The sequence below is a fragment of the Vicia villosa genome, unplaced genomic scaffold (assembly GCF_029867415.1).
Source record: "Vicia villosa cultivar HV-30 ecotype Madison, WI unplaced genomic scaffold, Vvil1.0 ctg.000853F_1_1_1, whole genome shotgun sequence".
Classification (NCBI taxonomy): domain Eukaryota; kingdom Viridiplantae; phylum Streptophyta; class Magnoliopsida; order Fabales; family Fabaceae; genus Vicia; species Vicia villosa.
Window position 1 is genome coordinate 138285 of NW_026705381.1, and position 18776 is coordinate 157060.

Genomic DNA, 18776 nt, shown 5'->3' on the forward strand with positions numbered 1-18776 from the left:
TGTGTAATATGAAGTGTGAAATAAGTGTTTTTTACTTATGAAAAAATTAATGTGATATAGAAAGTGTTTTATACTTCTTAAAAAGTGTTGAAAGAAGTAACTGTAGAATTGCATTATTAATAAGCATTGCGATTAGATGCTTTATTTGTAAGTTGTGTGTTATAATGCGATTAATTAGATGATAGTTAATATATGAAATTAGTTATTTAAAATATTGATAAATAACAGTAAGTGTTTAAACTAAGTTTTGGAATATAAAACTAAACTTAATATAATTTTGAGTATCAAGATAATGCAATAGTTACAAGCGCATATCTTACTTATAGAATTGTTGCATGATATTATTTGCATCCTCATATATACCATTGTAGACATCACAAACACTTTTAAGAAGCAGAATAATGAGATAAACAAGATTTAACCACTAAATACATTCAAATAATTTCATTCATATATCTAGTATATGACTCATTCATATTCAATAAAAAAACAATGACAGGAATAACATGCTCTGCTATAAATATTTTTCTATTTTTCTACATCCCTAATATAATTTTCATGCAAATAGCTCTGCTGACGTTGTCTTTTATAATGAATGATAGAGACAAACTAACACAACAATACAAGGTAAAAGAAAATAATACACTATAAAATCTTACACAAATCGGTAATCAATATGGAGCTAGTGGACCATAAAAGCATGCCTCAACATAACGCACACGCACGCGCATGCATACCCACATAATATATATTTTGGTTTTGCCCCAGTTTTATTTAATTGCATTTATTTTTGTTTTTAACCATCAAATTTAAGGCAAGATATATATAACTGGATGAAATAGGCAGGTGACTATCCAAATTCTATGGTGAGTGGTGATCAGAGAAGTAAACTATATATTTAAAAAAAGTTGTGTTAACTAGAATGAGAGTGAAACGATAGTTTTAACACCACATAAGTTAAGACATGTTGTTATTGGCTGATATCATTTATGAAGAGAGTTGAAGGTATTTATAGTTGATATTATTATGAAAAAGTGAAACATATACAGTTTAGGAATAAAGGGAATGAGATTAGAAAACTTAAAGTGATTAAAATATGAAGAAAAAAAGGTTAAAAGTTTTAATACTTTTTATTCAATAACTGAAAACATAATATACTAAAAATTGAGTTAATAAGTAATTTGCTTTTGTTATCGTACATACATTAAACTCAATTATATCAAATTGATAATGCTGAAATAATTCAAAGTTTTTATGTTGTTGAATTTTACTCTGAAAGTTGTTGTATATGTTATGTACTAGAAAACTTTGGTTTGGTTTAGGATGGTAAAACATCTTGTGATTTTTGCTAGATATTTAAAAAAAATTAATATGATTATTATAAAAATAATTTTTTATTTTTCTTTCAGACCACTTGAATGGTATAAGACGAATCTTGTAAGAAATGATGCCATATATTGGCCATATTTTAGCTTTCTAGCATCTCATTAAGCATATTAAAGAACAAATTTGAGACATTTGAATTCAGAGATTCAGTTTGCATAATTCAAGAAATTTATGTAACTATGTGATTTTCCTTGTTCTAGACTATAAGAAAATCACATTTTAACTTCAAATTTAACCGTCGCGCGAATATGACGCTAATAACGTTGACTTAATATCCTCTAAAGCAGACATTTTTTATTAGATCTTTAAATAAAGGGTCGCCCCAGTTTTATTTAATTGCATTTATTTTTATTTTCAACCATCAAATATAAGGCAAGATATATATGACCGAATGAAATAGGCAGGAGACTATCCAAATTATATGGTGAGTGGTGCTCAGAGAAGTTAACTATATATTTAAAAAAAGTTGTGTTAACTAGAATGAGAATGAAACGGTAGTTTTAACACCATAATAGTTAAGACATGTTGTTATTGGCTGATATCATTTATGAAGAGAGTTGAACGTATTTATAGTTGATATTATTATGAAAAAGTGAAACATATACAGTTTAGGAATAAAGGGAATGAGATTAGAAAGCTTAAAGTGATTTAAATATGAAGAAAAAAAGGTTAAAAGTTTTAATACTTTTTATTCAATAACTAAGAACATATTATACTAAAAATTGAGTTAATAAGTAATTTGCTTTTGTTATCGTACATACATTAAACTCAATTATATCAAATTGATCATGCTGAAATAATTCAAAGTTTTTATGTTGTTGAATTTTACTCTGAAAGTTGTTGTATCTGGTATGTACTAGAAAACTTTGTTTTGGTTTAGTATGGTATAACATCTTGTCATTTTGGCTAGATATTTTAAAATAATTAATATGATTACTATAAAAATAATTTTTTATTTTTCTTTCAAGCCACTTGAATGGTATAAGACGAATCTTGTAAGAAATGCTGCCATATATGGGCCATATTTTAGCTTTCTAGCATCTCATTAAGCATATTAAAGAACAAATTTGAGACATTTGAATTCAGAGATTCTGTTTGCATAATTCAAGAAATTTATGTAACTATGTGATTTACCTTGTTCTAGACTACAAGAAAATCACATTTTAACTTCAAATTTAACTATCGCGCGAATATGACGCTAATAACGTCGACTTAATGTCCTCTAAAGCAGACTTTTTTATTAGATCTTTAAATAAAGGGTCGCCCCAGTTTTATTTAATTGCATTTATTTTTGTTTTCAACCATCAAATTTAAGGCAAGATATATATGACCGAATGAAATAGGCAGGAGACTATCCAAATTCTATGGTGAGTGGTGATCAGAGAAGTAAACTATATATTTAAAAAAAGTTATGTTAACTAGAATGAGAATGAAACAGTAGTTTTAACACCACATAAGTTAAGACATGTTGTTATTGGCTGATATCATTTATGAAGAGAGTTGAAGGTATTTATAGTTGATATTATTATGAAAACGTGAAACATATACAGTTTAGAAATAAAGGGAATGAGATTAGAAAGCTTAAAGTGGTTGAAATATGAAGAAAAAAAGGTTAAAAGTTTTAATACTTTTTATTCAATAATTGAAAACATAATATACTAAAAATTGAGTTAATAAGTAATTTGCTTTTGTTATAGTACATACATTAAACTAAATTATATCAAATTGATCATGCTGAAATAATTCAAAGTTTTTATGTTGTTGAATTTTACTCTGAAAGTTGTTGTATCTGTTATGTACTAGAAAACTTTGGTTTGGTTTAGTATGGTAAAACATCTTGTGATTTTTGCTAGATATTTTAAAAAAATTAATATGATTATTATAAAAATAATTTTTTATTTTTCTTTCAGGCCACTTGAATGGTATAAGACGAATCTTGTAAGAAATGCTGCCATATATGGGCCATATTTTAGCTTTCTAGCATCTCACTAAGCATATTAAAGAACAAATGTGAGACATTTGAATTCAGAGATTCTGTTTGCATAATTCAAGAAATTTATGTAACTATGTGATTTGCCTTGTTCTAGACTACAAGAAAATCACATTTTAACTTCAAATTTTACCGTCGCGTGAATATGACGCTAGTAACGTTGACTTAATGTCCTCTAAAGCAGACGTGTTTTATTAGATCTTTAAATAAAGGGTCGCCAATAACCAATGGTAAATCTATTTATTCATTTTTTTATTGTTTTATTTATCCACATATTAGCGACGCTTTAGTTTGACTATAACATATATTTATGTATATCTTTATTTAAATATTTTTTTATAAGCGGCGGGCAGATCCAAAGTAAACGTCATTATTTAGCATACCTCAGCATAACACACGCAGAGTGCACGCACGCACGCACACAATATTTATTTTGATTTCTCCCTCTTCCAATTAATTGCATTTATTTTGATTTACAACCATCAAATTTAAGGCTTGAACTTCATAATTGAACGAAACAGGCAATAGGCCGGAGACTATCCAAATGCCATGGTGAGTGGCGATGAGAGAAGTAAACTATTTATTTAGAAAAAAAACATAAAAGAGAAGAAGAAAGAAGAATGGGGAAATAAAGATACCAAACAAGAGAACTTGTATCTTCTCTTCAATCTTTCTCTTTTAGTTCCATAAATTTTGAACACTTTGTTAGCCGCGTTGAATTAAGTTAGTTATCGATATCTTTCCTATAATCAAATAAGGATATTAGATACCACACTATTTTTTTTAATATTTATTTATTTAAATAAAATTTTTAAATCAATTAAAATTAACTAAAAAAACTAAAAACTCTCGAGAATTTGTCTTTATAATTTCATTCATATATATATATATATATATATATATATATATATATATATATATATATATATATATATATATATATATATATATATATATATATATATATATATATATATATATAGGGGATGTATCAAGTAGGAGGAATTTTTAAATAAGAGATAGGAGTATTTAAATCTAATCATTGGATTAATCAAGAGAGAATTAAATTATTTATTAAAATATTAACATAATTATTATTTCTCTCTCTTGATTAATCCAATGGTTAGCATTAAATCCTCTTATCTCTTATTTAAAAATACTCCTACTTGATACATTCCCTATATATATATATATATATATATATATATATATATATATATATATATATATATATATATATATATATATATATATATATATATATATATATATATATATATATATATATATATATATATATATATATATATATATATCGGATAATATATGGCCTGAAACATGTCCTTATAAGTGGGGGCAATCTTCACCCTACAAGCCGGTTTTGTAGGGTTGAGTTAGGCTCAACCACATTTCTTAACATGGTATCAGAGCTTCGTATAAGATCCGGTGGGCCACCTTCTATGGTTTCCGCAATCGGGCCACCCACCGTTTATTTCCATGCTCCAGTTGTCTAGTCCTGGGCGTGAGGGGGTGTGTTAAGAGTCCAACATCGGATAATATATGGTCTGAACATGGCCTTATAAGTGGGGGCAATCCTCACCCTACAAGCCGGTTTTGTAGGATTGAGTTAGGCTCAACCACATTTCTTAATATATATATATATATATATATATATATATATATATATATATATATATATATATATATATATATATATATATATATATATATATATAAGTTGGGTGGATTAATAGTTCTAGTTTGTTGGAAGATTTTCCGGATCTTTTTGCTTTATCTTCTTTGAAAAAAGTTTCCGTAGCGGCTATGGGAGGTTGGCGAGACGGGGTGTGGGTTTGGGGTGATTTAGGCATATCCGTGGTTGAGGCGGCGGAGAAGAACTTGTCTCCGAGATTAGCGGTTTTGAGGGGTCTTTTAGAGGGTTTTGGAGGGGTGAAAGAAGACAAAGACTCTGTGTGTTGGCTTATTGATTCGGAAAAGTGTTTTACGGTGTCTTCGTGTTATCATTGGTATTCTTTATTACGCACTCCCTTGGGTCCCTTGAATAAGAATGAGGAGGTTTTGGAATTGATTTGGAAGATGGAGGTTCCTTATAAAATTAAAGCTTTTGCTTGGAGACTTTTTGTGAATAGACTCCCCACTAAAGATCTTTTAGTGTATAGAGGTATTAATTTTACTACTTCTAACTTAAATTGTGTTTTTTGCGACTCGCATTTGGAGGATTTGGAACATATTTTTTTCAAGTGTGAAGTGGTTAAGATTGTTTGGAAGAAATTGGTGTGTGGGTGGATTACCCGAGATGGAAGGAGATAGATTGTATTCCTTCCTTTATGGAATGGTATTCCATGGGGCGGGTAAAAGGCATCAAAGTTGGCAAATTGGGGGTGTTTTGGCTAGCCACTTGTTGGATTATTTGGTTGACAAGGAACGGCTTTTGTTTTAGAAACGAAGTTTGGAATATTAACAATATTGTTTGGAATATCAAAATTTTGATATGGAGGTGGTCTTTCTTGGGCGATATTGCTTATCCCAATTGTAACTTTTACGATTTTAGTAAAGATTCTATATCTTTTATGTCGTAATTGTAATTGGTTTGTAATATCGTTGTTTTTGTCGAACTTGTTCCGTTCTTGTGTATCAAGGTTGGAGAACCCTTAATTGTCTCATTAATCAAATTCTTGCTTAAAAAAAAATATAAGTGAGGGTTAGAGTGAGAGTTCAAGAAAGTGCCTCATGGGTGAACGACACAAAATATACTATTAGATTTATTTGATTAATTAGATTTGATAGATATAAAAAGGAGAACTCATACATATATGCATAGACAATTTTTTTATAAATTTCTTCTTACATGCAACTGTATTTTTATAAGCGGTATCTTCAATGGTGAAATTTAACAGTATAAATTTTTTATTTCGATTGAAAATTATTTTATGGTTATGGAACTAGAAAAGTAAACCCAAAAATAAAAATTACTTTTTATTGTTTTTTCATATCGTTGGCAAATTAAAAATACTATTGTAATTTGTATGAATTTCTTTCTCCTAAACACAGTTCTGTCTTTGTCTCTGCAATTATTAAATTTTGAAAATCTTTACCATCATGAAAGGGGTTGAAAGATAGTGTATATAATATGTGTATGTTCTAGACTTTTGTTTCCACGGGCATATCACTGGAATAAAAAAAAACCAATGAGACCATTATTAATAAATTAGTAATGAATAAGGGCTAATTAGTTCATGATGAATACTTTAGGTTAATTTGCAGAATATCACTGGAGTGGGTACTGTTTTTTAACGAAGGAGAAGATACAGTGGCAAGTGAGAAGAAATTTATAAAAAAAATTATCTGCGTATATATATAGGTGTTCTCTTTTTTTTCTTTCTATTAAAATATGAATTATTAGATTTTAAAATAAATAGTGGAGATTATGTATCATTATTTTTTTTATCTCTCCTTCATTATTAAAATAAATGATAGATGAGAGAGAGGAAAAAAGAATGACACAAAATTTTCACCATATATTTTTCGTGTAAAAATGACATTCATCCACACATTATCTTTTTATGCTACCTTTTCTTACAATTTTCTGCACAAATTTATATATTCTTCGTTCTCTCTCCTCTATACTCCTCTCATCATTATTTAGACTATGAAAATAGGAAATTCTTGAAACAAATTAAAAGTGCAGCAAAAACTTATATATATTTTTTAATAGGCAAATGTATTGAAAAGGAGTATAATAAATACTCCAACTGAAGAACTGTTGCACCCCAAAATTTGTCCACATATTTATTCCTAACTGGCTTAGACTTCTCATTTCATATGCATCATCCTCCCATTAGGACATTTAACATAATTCATGCATTCATTAATCAATAATCTAGCAAGGGATCAAGGGTCATGAAACAAGCTGGAGTTTCACATAGATCTTGGCAAAAGGTTATTCATTTCCTCAAAGAAAAAGGATGTTTGACACTTAATCAAGTACGTGACTGGTACGGGTTTTCTGAAAGGCATTTGATCATATGGTTTATATGTGTATGGGTTTCTTGACCTAGAATGTATTTCTCTATTTCTATTGGATCAAGATTCTTTGGATTAAGGTTTATGCCCTGAGGCTTTTGGTGACCGGGTAATTTCATGATCTTCTTTCACATCAAGGTTGGTGGGTTTCATATGCACTTCACCACCAGACGACATTCATGGCACTATGGTCTGGAGTAGGGATCAATTTGAGGTTTCTTCCTTCACATGTTATTGACTTAATTCGTCTAAGTGGATAGTGCTACAAGTCGTGATTAAAGGGTCTCATTTCCGTTGCAAGTTATTGTTTGATGTTGTTCGGAATATTAAAGCGCAGAGTGTGGAAAATGGAATCTTGGAACAACATAGATCATTTTCAAAGATGCAAATGGAAGAGATTGGAAATTCAAATTAAGTGCAAATGAAGGGAAATAAAGGATTCAAATGTTGGTTGAAAAAATAAGATATTCACACTTCATTACAACTTCGAGAGTCAAAATTTCATTACAAAAAAAAAAAAGCTAGAAATGCAAAAGGAAGTCAAAGCCAAAATATTGACTTTTGATCAACATATCCGGGACTATTGGCTTTGAAAATACTAAACTACACTGTCTTCATGCTATCTCGGTATTCCAGCCATGTGTACTTCTTGAGATTCATCCAAGCTATGCCTAAGGTGGGCCAACCATGCTTCAATTTGAAATTCATTCATGCATACAAACAGTGGCCAATTACCATGCAATCATTTACCATACAGAAGTTTAAACCTTCCACACCACTTCAATTCAAACTGAATCCACCCTAACAATTGAATTCCAAATCAGTTCTAAAAGAAAACCACATCCTGCCAGTGCCTATGAGTTGAGTTCCGAGCCTGCAACCAAGCTCGTCCAAACCTGTGATGTAAAAGAATTTTGAGTGATTCCAAACAATCAACACTATACCAATAATATCCCATACAAGTCATTCACATTGAAGCCACTTGATCATACCTGCTGCGACAAACACTTCTGTTCCTACCAGCCATTCACCCGTTTGCAACGTACCGCCGCGAGTTTATGAGCATGGAGAGAGGTGAACGTGAGTCACAATCTAACCCTAGCCCTTTTTCAATTTCAATTACATGTTTAACATTCTGAACATGGTTAATTAAGTGGAATCTGGTAATTAACTGAAACTCAATTGAAGCTTAGTAAAAAACTGATTAGAAATCTGAATAGTTTTGGATAGAATCTCCTTGGGCTCACAGATTGCTACCATACCCCCCCCCTTTGAGAGCCCAATCACACGTTTTTGGCCATTTGACACAAATTCTGAACAAAACATAGCTGTTGGGCCTAATTCCAGTGGCCCTGCGCCCAAACTGCTAGTCAGCACCATATTTCAGCATAAAACCCCCTGAGCCCATCTTAACTCATGTTAGAATTAGTTTTTTGAGCATATTTTCTTTAGTGAATAAAATGACATAAAATCACAATAGTTTTGTTAGATTTTTACATGATTAAAAGAATAAAAACACGTATTATTTTTCTTGTTAGCATTTAGATATTTTGACATATTTTTGTTCTAGTTTTGTTGATAATAAATGACATAGAAAACAATAAAAATAATAGTTTTAGGCTTAATAGATTTTTAGTACAATTTAGGTTTGAATTAGAATTCCCTTAACAATTAAAAAACTCATAAAAATGGTAGTATTTTTAGGTTAATTTTGTACAAGTGCTTGAATTCTTTTTATACCATTTTCATGTTATTTTCGTGTAAATGTTGTGTGATTTTGTTGCTTGTTTTTGGGCCATATTTTGGCCTATTTTGTTGATATCACTTGTATGCTCCTTTTAGAATATATCCCATTAGTATGCTAACATTAGATTTAGATTCCCTTTGTACAAAACAACAATAACAATTAGATTAGAAAATAGGTTAGTTCCCCTTTCTCATTCTTTTTTCTTTTCAATCTTAAAAAAACCTAATAAATACCGACGAGGATCATACCGCTACAACTATTTTTCGTAGTAGGAAAGAAATGATTGGGGCGTAGGCCCCGGTGTATTTCTTTTCTACTTAGCGGAAGAGAAATGATTGAGGCGTAGGCCTCGGTGTATTTCTTAACCGCTATTTAGAGAAACGATTGAGGTGTAAGCCTTGATGTGCATTCTCTAAATATTAAAAAAAAAAACTCTTTTTTTGGTAAGATCTAAGTCACAAATAAATTCCCTTAAAAAACACCAAACCAAAAATACATAAAACACTTAATAAATGTTCAGATTTAAAACAAAGTAAGGAAGTGATGCGAAGCCTTGTAGTGGGTTTTGTCATCATGGAATTACCATAAAACACACCAACCAAGTCCTTGCTTTTCTTTTGCCTTGTTAGGCACCTAAGAACAAGTTAAGTCCTTTCCAAAAGTAGGTGTGTAAGTCTCCAAAGGTCGAGCATCGTGGATTGCGACCTTAACCTCGGTTCAACTAAAAAACACAAAACTAATGGAAATTTTTGAGCCGAACTACGGTTGATCTGATTCCTGAAAAGGATACGTAGGCATTGGGTCGCGGGACCTAAGCGAGCACACTTGTAAATAATTCCTTCTTTTCCCCGTATTTCTTTTGCATTCATTCGCATTTAGTTTTTAGACATAGATACACCCTTTAGATAGAAACAAACATAGGTGGATACCATCGAGTACGATGGGCGTGAGGGGTGCTAGCACCTTCCCCTTGCATAACCGACTCCCGTACCCTACTCTCTGGTCGAAAGACCTTGTTCTTATTCGAGTTATGTTCCCTGGTATTCCTTTCCCTCTATGGGATAAATATATTAGTGGCGACTCTGATCTATTTTTCGCGGTAGCGACAAGAACAACACAGAAAACTTCTACTGCTCAAAACAAAAGAGCGATAGAATATTCCAAATATGAAAGTTACAATGGTTTACAAGTTTGTAAGCGGAACAAATCCACTTCCAAGAATTAAGGATAATCTCCGTCATACACTCGGTAAAACTAAACACCTCATTCTTGGAAACACCCGCATTACGCTTTAACCAAATGCTCCAAGCCGTAGCTAACCAAATGACCGCTATGATGGACCTCTTTGACAAAACCTTCACCTTATCATAATTAGCGAAGAATCCCCCAAACTCCTCCAAATAAAGCTCTTCAAAGTAACCAATCCACTCATAAATTTTTTTCCAAATTTTTGCTGTAATGACGCAACCCCCTAAAAGATGCGATATAGTTTCCTCCTTCAACAAAAACAACACGCAAGTTAAATCTCTACTCTCCACCAAAATTCCTCTTTTGTGCAATTGATCTTTTGTAGCTATTCTTTTGTGTAATAGACGCCATCCAAAAAAAAAGATTTTTGACGGAGCTTTTACCTTCAAAAGATGGTTGATTGCGTTTACTACTTTCAGAATGAGTGGAGGGTCGGATAACTTAGCCTTAAATCTTTCATAGAAAGATTTGACAGTAAAACAACCATCTGGATTCTTGCTCCATTCGAAAGTATCTGAACCATGCATCGTCGTAGCCGTCTGTTGCAAAATGGCAAAAGTTCCTGCCACAAAAACAGAGGAATGTTGTTGTTACCGAACAGCTTGCTTCTGTTCTAAGACCAACCAGTAGCAGAATGCGTACCAGCGGAAGCCACTATCATTGCATCATCTTCCGCGAGCGCGAACAATTTGGGGAAAGCTTCCATCAACGGTTGTCCAACAAGAATACCAAAAGGGAGTTTCCAAGCCATTCCCAACACTACACGAGACAACCCCTACAAAATGATTTTCCAACACATTTGCATAATTATCCGATAACAAAAGATCCCTCCCCAAATAGAGTCGCGATTGTTCACTACACTTTTTCACCAATTAGAACTTTTAGCTTCAAATTACCATATCTTGATGAGAGAATGATGTGCCAAACTGTGTCGTGCTCCGATAGAATCCTCCATTTCCATTTACTAAGAAGAGTCACATTCAAAATCTCTACATTTTTTACCCCGAGGCCGCCTTCCTCATAGGATTTACAAACGATATCCCAACACACCCAATGAATCGACCTTTTGAGATCACAACCGTTCCACAGAAAATTGCTTTGTATAGTATGAATCTCATTTAAAACTTTGGACGGTGCTTTGTAGAAGGATAATGAATAAACAAGAATTGAATTAAGAACCGAATTTAACATCACCGCCCGACCCGCAATGTTGAGATGTTTTCCTCTCTACACGGCCAACCTCCTCTTCAAATGAATTATTAAATCCCTCCACATTGATAATTTCGAGGGCTATCTCCCACCTTGACACCTAGAAATTTGAAAGAAAGGCTATCAACTTTGCAAGAAAGGAAGGACGACGCCGCATCAAGAAACCAATCTCCCACATTTAAACCATAAAGTTTGATTTTATGAAAATTTATCCTCAAACCCGACATCATTTCGAAACCCCTCATGATTGCTTTCAACTCCATAGATTCGCGCTGTCTCCCGCCGCCAAGATAATCGTGTCATCTGCAAATTGGAACATATTCACTTCCTCATCTTTATTTATCTTGAACCCCAAAAAATTTCCAATTGCCATAGATTTCCGCGTTAGAGTTGTAAGAACCTCCATGACCAACACAAATAAGAAAGGAGACAAAGGATCTCCTTGACGGGGACCTTTCTCCACCTTGAAATCCTTCGTAGTGCTACCGTTACATATTGCTAGTAAAGATACATCCTTCCATCCAGTTCATCCACCTTCCGCCAAAACCCATCTTTACTAAAACATACCTTAAAAAGTTCCAACTCACACAATCGTAGGCTTTTTCAAAGTATACTTTAAGCACTACACAACTCCTTTTTTCTCTTTTGGCGAGGTTCAAGACTTCGTTAACCACGAGAACTCCATCCGCAATATTTCTACCCGGGACAAAAGTCATTTGGCTATTCGTTACCAACTTCCCTATGACACTTCTCAACCTTGCTACCAATAATTTAGCTATAATCAGACAAATACTGAGGATTTTTTATTTTTGGAATTAGGGTGATAAAAGAGGAGGTGCACGCTTTCGCAAGTCTAGCCTTATCATGAAAATCCACCACTAGTCTAATCACATCCTCCTTAAAAACCTCCTAATTACATTGAAAAAACTCAAGAGAATATCCATCCGGGCCGGCACTTTTGTTACCATCACACGACCAAACCGCCTTTTTCACCTCCTCTTCCGAAAACTCTCTCTCCATGCACACTCTTTCGTTCTCGCTCAAGCACTTGAAATCAAGACCCTCAGGTAAAGCTCTTCCAGTGTCTTCTTTAATAAAAAACCCTGTCAAAATGCAACTTGACCGTATCCTTAATTTCTTCAACTCCTTCCACCCTTATGTTCTCCCCTTCCAATAAAGTGATAGTGTTCCGTCTATATCTCTCCTTCATCGAATTATGAAAGAAACGAGTGTTCTTATCTCCATCCTTCAAGCTAAGTTGTCTAGATTTCAACCTAAGCATGCTTTCTTTTACATTTAGCCAATTCCATAACTCTTTGGTAGCTTCCCTTCTAAGGCTAACTAAAGGGTCGACATTACCTTCAAAAAATTTCACCAATAACATATCTAACTCGTTAATATTTTCCACCTTCTCACTAACTTTCAAGTCTATCTGACCAAAGACATCACGATTCCATTCTCTAATCAATACTTCAACCTTTTAAGCTTCTCATACAAAATAAAGTCTCCTATACCCTCTATCTTCAACTTTGCCCAGTCCTCTTTAATAAAAGAATTGAAGCCTTCATGTTTGAACCAAACATTGTTAAACCTAAAAGGCTTAGGACCCCAATCGACCTTCTCGATTTTGAGCCTAATTGGAGTATGGTACGATATATCTCTACACCCTACCCTTTGATCAACCACTCCCTATTCATCAATCAACTTCCTTGATACCAAGAACCGATCAAGTCTACTCATAGCCTTGCCATTGCCTTTGTACCAAGTGAATCTACCTCCCACACATGGGATATCAACCAACCCCATGTCCTCTATGAAAGATTTGAACTCCTTCATGCCTCTTCTATTATGAAAATCCCTTTCACCTACTTTTTCTTCTCTGCAAACAACTTCATTAAAACCTCCTCCAATACACCCTTCTTCGTTCCCACTTTTAGTCTTCCTATCCAACAAGCTTCTCCACACAACTCTTCTAGCCACCGCGCTACAAGGGGCATACTGTTGCACCCCAAAATTTGCCCTCTTTCTCCGTGCTATAAGTTATGGATGACGTTTATTTCGTCGTTCAAAAATCAAAGAAAATAACAAAGAGCTTCTTATACATGGTGGCAGCAATCGTTAATTCACCCTGAGATTCATTGGATTTCAGTGTCGAGATGTTCTTAGGTGCCTCAACTCTTATCTTCTTCAAGGATCATTAAGGCGTTATTGCTATGTTGAAGTAAGATGGCAGTCAAAGATTTTGTTTGTCATTGATCGAGTTAGGATTGCATCAAAGTGAAGTTCGTTCAAGTGATGATTTAAATTCAAAAATACTTCACAATTCAAGATTGGATCAAAATAGTTTTAGGCATACAAGGATGGAAGGTGTATTCATATGGTTACAAGATACAAAAATTCCAAGTACAAAATCCATGCAAATATACATTCAAATTCAGTACAAAGCCCATGACAAATCAGAAGCCTATTCAAATATCCATTACAAAAATTACAAAAGATAAGTCTTCATCAAAAATCAGCTTAGCACAAAAATCCTGCACATTAAACCAAAACCGCCCTGCTGCACAAATTGAATCCAACTTGAAAAGGAACCAGGTCATCAATAATCCAAGCCGGTTCACAAGTCCTGCAACTGAAAAAGTCGAAGCAACCCTTCATCCAACAAGAAAACCGGTTCAGCAAGGAGTTTAGAAGGAAGAACTTCTCACAAAGATGTAACAGAAAGGAGAGAAGAATCAACATAACAGAAAGAAGGGGCATAACAGAATGTAACAGAAAAATCAGTGAAAAAAAATGGTAACAAACTTTTTTCTCTCCCTCGATCTTCTTCTTCAAGCTCCAACCAATCTTCATCGACAAAACTGAACCTTCAACATCATCATCATCGTGGATTCGTTAGTCTTCACTCTCCATTGATAACCTGCAGAAAATCGTAACAGAATTCACTCAGAGGAATCTTCAACAAACTCTAACAGGAACTTGTAAACGAATCGGGAACAGACTTTTTCAGAGGACCTTTTTCATTCTCTCGATTTCCACCACATTCATTCGGGAATCTCTTCAATCGCCCTCTATCAATTCAACAGTCATCTTCATCCTATACCTTCAATCTGCAGAATACTTCATGATCTTCATCTTTCTCGGTGACAAGCTTCACGTATCAGTTTCTATCTTCATCACCTTCATCACTAAAATTCAAGAAAACCTGCATCGTTCACCACCGCTCCAATCTCCTCAACAGTGCGATACAAAATTCTCTTCTTCCTCGATTCGCTCTTCAATCATCCTCACCAATCTCAATCATCTTCATTACAATATTCAATTCTCCATCAAATTCACCGGCAAGAACAACATTCAACAATAACAACGCAAATTTCATCAAACGGCAGCAACCACACCGCGAGTGAATCATCAATAACGCAGAGAAGAAAATTGAATCAGAAGAGGAGAAGATGAATTCACGGAAGATAGAGGGAGTAGATCGAAGAGGAACGGACGAACCTTACCTGAGCTCTCGAACAGCATCTGGACTTCGCTTCATCTTCATCAAATTGAAAGAGGCATTAGATTTGTCTCCGGTTGGTATGATAGGAAGAGAGAACAATCGGAAAGGGCGAGGGTCTGATCGGAGAAGGTGAAGCCGGAGCGCCGTCGTGAGAGGAGAGCGGCGGTGTTCGTTCGCATGAATGAGGAGACGGAGTGAGCTTCTTCAGATGAACTCCAAAGGCTACAACACGTAACCCTAAATCTCTTTTACGTGTTAATTGTTTAGCATTAGGATTAATGTTGAATTGATTTTGGTTTAATATAATTAATTAACCTTTGAATTGAATCAAAATCTGAATAATAATTTGGATCATCATTGGATTATCAATAATACCTTGGCCCAAAACGAAATTGCTGATGCTTAACTCCCCTTAGAGCCCAACCTCACACTCAATTTTTGTCATTTCTGAAAAACAATACAAAAATCTGATGGGCCAAGTTCTGCCATGGGCCATGCGCCCTTACCTCTGTCTGCACCACCAGTTTCATAATAAACCCCTTGTGTACATATTTTCACATTAGATTTAATTGTTTAGAACTAGTTTTATTTCTTATTTCTTTTTGTTAATAAAAATGTCATGAAAACAATAATTGTTGTTAGAATTTCCATGATATAAAATGCCATAATAAAATCGTTGCTTTAGTTTCATTTTTGTTAGTTTCTTAACTTGATAAAAAATGAATAAAAACATGTGATACTTTTTGCTTGTTAGAATTTAATTGTTTTGTTACATAGTTTAGTTCTAATTCTTTGATAAAATGCCATAAAAAAAAACAATTTAATTTTGTTAGATTTTCTTTTAGAATTCATTTAGAGTTTAATTGCTAGTATTTTCTATGGTCGGTGCATGCTTCCTTGTTATTACTGATTTGGTTGTTGAGATGTGCGAGGTACTTCGAGAGAGTCTTCGATTGCTTCGTGTTCCACTTTATTTGTGGGACACGAACTTATTCCCGATGCGATTCACCCGATCTCTCATTCATTGAGATGTATATTCCTATATTGTCTGGATTGTGTTTCTCTTGCAGGTTGCTTGTGTGGTTGTGTTTGATACGCACCACATGGCGGTTGTGATTTATTTTCACACTGCATTGCTTTGACGCTTATGCTGGACTCCTGGCTTTGCTGGATGTTAGATTACGTGAAGTTTCTTAGTTCTGCTTGCGTTGCTAGCTCACTGCGGATTTGCTATCCGCTCGGTATCTCCTTGTCCCTTTTACCGCTTTCCGCATCATCCTATAACATGAGGAGTAGAACTTAGACATGCATATGGCCAAGCCCTCGAAAGAGGCTTTGTTTTTGTTGGTGTGTTTACATTTGTGCTTTGCGGCAGGGAGTCACGGTGTAATAAGTCCTATATGGCACTCCGTTAAGTCCTCATGGAAGGCATGCGGAAAGGGTTAGCAATCAACCCCCGCCTAGTCTCATCGAGTCTGTTTGGTATGCGCACGCTACGCGTCGTTTGCTTCCGAACCAGCACAAGATCTTGTTATCGAGTATGTCAGGAAAAGGGTTCATGCAGCCGGACCCCCGCCTTTCCTATAGCTCGCGTCGCTCGAAGTTGATGCTCGGTGTACGCACACACCGTTTTCCTTTACGATCTGTGACGGCTTGGTTGCTGAGAGGGGTCCGCCCTCTTGTCTATGGCCCGATCATTTTCGCGAGGTCTAATGCTTGGTTGACTTGGGTTGAGCTGCTCCCCTTGGCTATGGCGGGACCGCTTTTCTACCATTCGGTCAGTACCGTTGGTTTTGTTTGCTTTACGAGCGGATGCTCGTTTGTGTGATATTCTTGTGTGCCTCCCCTTCTCCCTCGCAGGTTGATAGCTTAGCTTAGACTTGTACCCTTTGTATGATAACATTAGGTAGTAAGCTTTCCCCCTTAGTTTAGGTTTTCCTCATGCATCTTTTAAAACACAAACCACACTCTTTGATTTTCTTTTCTTAAGAGCTTGTTATTTCCGCTCCATTCCCAGCATAAGTCTCCAAAGGTCGAGCAGCGGAGTGTGAATGTAACTTGTTCACCTAAAAAATACAAAACAAACAGAAACTAGTTAGCCGAGCTACGGTAGCTCTGATTCTGCAAAACAGATACGTAGGCAGCGGGGTAGGGCCCGTGCGAGCACAATCCTTTCTTTTCCCTACATTCTGCATTCATTTTAGTCCAGATTAGCGTATATTTGTTACACACCCATAGATTTAGACACTAGCGTGGATACCATCGAGTACGATGGGCGCGAGGGGTGCTAATACCTTCCCCTCGCGTAACCGACTCCCTTACCCTTTTTCTCTGGTCGTGAGACCGTTGTTTTGTTTTGTGGTTTACTGGCATTCCCTTCCTTTTCAGGATAAATATGTAAGTGGCGACTCTGTTAATTTTTGCGGCAGCGACAGCTGGCGACTCTGCTGGGGACGTCTTGACCTGTTGCTGGTCCGGACTCAGCAAGTCGATCCTAGCGCTTGTGTGTTTATCATTGGGTGTTTTCATTGCTTTGCATATTTACCTGTTTGCATTGCATTCTATGTGCGCTTTTACTTTTCTGCATCATATTCTGGATTGTCTGGATTTCTATTTATGGGTGGGTGTTTCAAGAGGTAAAAGGCGCAATACCCAGGCTATGAGTGATACCATAGGAACTAGGACTAGAGTGGCCGTGACGGACAGAAGGCGTATGCCTGATTGATCTGATCACGTATCCACGGGCAGAGCTTGGTGGAATGAGGCAATATCGTATGATAACGCCTACATTCGATCCTCTATTGGCTTTTCGACCTACCTTGGCCAAGATTTACCTGTGAGTGGGGCGGGAATCAATGATCATATAACAGGTACATTGTTGGTGACCGCTGTTCTTGTTCGTGGGTTACCGCTGTTCTTGTTCGTGGGTTACCGTTGATCTTGTTCGAGTGTACTATTGGTTCATGTTCGTGGGGTACTATGGTTCTTGTTCGAGTGGTAATCTATGTTCTATTCCAGTGTGCTAGTGACTATATGTTTTGATTCCGATAGTAACTTGCTCCGTTGGTGACTTGTGGTTTGTGTGGTGGTCCGAAACTATACCGAACCTTTGAACTTGTGCCGTGTGATTTCTCGGCATCATCAGATATATCCAGTATTGTGGTTCCCTCCACTTTGCATCATTGCATATTTACATTCCAAAAAAAATGATGTACAAAAAATAACTAGCATACATGTTCATTCTATTTCAAAGGAATCATATCTTTAAGCCTCGTGTCGAGCTTTTCCATCTCTTGCTTGCTAAAAAAAAATCAAAACACGAGGATTCCTTGGAAATTGAATGAACATGGCATTGCATTCATATCATGCATCTCATACATCTCATGCATAACAGGTGTTCAGGATTGAGGATTTCTTATTCAGACTTGGTATTCTCTCCAGACTCACAGGCTCGACTTGTTCTTATTGTTTGTTCAGAGATTAGTCATGAGACAACTTTGTGGGGCGATCAAGAGGAAAACTCAGTTGGGGTTCTTTTTGAAGACTTGTCTTATGCTCGTTTGCTTCCATGCTTGCTTTATTTGCAACTGGTTAAGCTCCGTATTGTGTGGATGTCTATAGATTCTCTGCTTGATGACGATGACACT